Raw genomic sequence first — 2,006 nt, 5'->3', positions numbered from 1 at the left:
TTATTTAGGCAATGTCTAATGTTTTACCTTCCAGATAACTGATTCTTTCCTCTTTCCTGTCCATTCTTACAGTCAGCCTCTTCACTGAGCTTTTTTATACTGACTGTTGTTTCAGTTCTATAATTTCCATTTGATTCTCCTTTATGTCTTCTATTTCTTTCTTGAAACTTTGTATTTCTTTGTTGAAATTTACTATTTTTTCACTTATTTCAAACATGTTTATATTGCCCATTAGAGCATTTAAAAATTATGGCTCCTTTAAAATTTTTTTGCGGTAAATTTCAACATCTCTGTCAGTGGTAGTTGCATCTATTGATTGTCTTTTTTCATTTACTTTGAGATCTTTTTGGTTCTTGGTATGATGAATAATTTTTTATTGAAACTGGGACATTAAAATATGTTTTGAGACCTTGATTTTTTTTATGGAATGCTTCATGAATTTGCATGTCATCCTCATGCAGTGGCCATAGTAATCGTCTCTGTATTATTCCAATTTTAATATTTGTGCCGTTGAAGCAAAAATACGATATGGATCTTATTTAAGCTGCTTTTCCTGCTACTGCTCTAGGAAGAGAAAGGGAGGTCTGTGCTGCATCATTTCTGCCAGTTGGAGGTGAAATACTGATACCTCACTTGGCTTCTGATGACATCCAAGGAGGAAACTCTTCACTATTGATGGGCAGTGGTGGGAGGTCAGCTTCCCATGTGGTCTCCACTGATACTGCAAGGGGGTGATTTCATTGCTGCTGGTCAATGGTGAACATCATGACTCTTCATTAGACCTCTTCTAAAACCTCTCTAGCAAAAAGAAAGGGGAGTTTCATTTTTGCCTATAGAGGGGAAAGTCTACACTTTGCATGTGGTCTCCACTGACACTGTGGGAGGCAGGGTTTTGTTACCAGCCAGTGGCAAGTTTTCTTATCTATAATGTCTTTGTCTAGCTTTAGTGTTAGAATATGTCTGGCCTCACAGAATGAGTTTGGAAGTGCTCCTTCCTCTTACCATTTTAGAAGAGTTTGAGAAGTGTTGGTGTTAATTAAAAATATATATATTGGGTAGAATTCACTAGTGATGTGAATTCTGGAAGATTGTTGGGAGGCTTCTGATTTCACTATCCTTACTAGTTATAGGTTGTTATGGCCTGAATGTTGCCCCCTCCCCACCCCCTGCCATTCCTGTATTGAAGACGTAACCTCTACTACCTCAGTATGTGACTATATTTGGAGATAGGACTTCTATAGCAGTAGTTAATTAAAACGGGATTTTAGGGTTGGCCATAATCCAATATGCGTCTTTATAAGAAGAGATTAAGACATGGACAGAGACACCAGATATGTGTGTTCTTTTGGTATCAGGGTAAGGCTGGCCTCATAGAATGAGTTAGGTGTTCTTTCCTCATCAAATAAGACACAAAGGAAAGGCCGAGTGAGGACAAAGTGAGAATGTGGCCATCTGCATGTGGCCATAGGCCTTGGAAGAAATCAAACCTTCAGACACCTTGATCTTGGACTTCAGCCTCCAGAACTGTGGAAACATAAATTTCCATGGTTTAAGCGGCATAGTCTGTGGTATTTTGTTATGACAGCCCTAGTAAACTAATATGTAGGCCTATTCAGATTTTCTATTTCTTCATGATTCAATGTTGATAGGTTATATATTTCTAGGAATTCAATTATTTTATCTAGGTTGCCAATTTGTTGGCATACAATTGTTCATAGTACTCTTTTACACCTCTTTTTATTTCTGTAAAATTGGTAGTAATGTTCCTTCTTTCATTTCCTGCCTTCGTTTCTGTGGTTGTTGACGAGAGTTGAGGATTTATTATCTACCAGTTTTCTGTCTTGCTAGGCTGTCCATTTCCTGGTTCTTTGGCCTTTCCTAGTTGCCTGCTTCAGGCAAAAAGAAAACGCAGGGAACTTGCCACTTTGCCGTTCCTTGAATACTGAATTCCTCAGTCTATTAAATTTATAATATGAAGGATAAAGAGTTGTACTTTTCAGAAGGAA

At 37.8% G+C, this 2,006-nt stretch overlaps 1 non-coding gene across 1 annotated transcript; it reads right to left on the bottom strand.

Annotated features, from left to right (window-relative positions):
- Positions 1 to 416: 416 nt before the first annotated feature.
- Positions 417 to 519, bottom strand: LOC118147032 (U6 spliceosomal RNA). Its single transcript, XR_004733212.2, has one exon. It is a non-coding gene; the product is annotated as a U6 spliceosomal RNA (small nuclear RNA).
- Between the last annotated feature and the right edge of the window lie 1,487 nt (positions 520 to 2,006).

Source organism: Callithrix jacchus, chromosome 13 (assembly GCF_049354715.1).
Source record: "Callithrix jacchus isolate 240 chromosome 13, calJac240_pri, whole genome shotgun sequence".
NCBI classification, from domain to species: Eukaryota; Metazoa; Chordata; class Mammalia; order Primates; family Cebidae; genus Callithrix; species Callithrix jacchus.
This window is presented reverse-complemented; position numbering and strand designations above follow the sequence as displayed.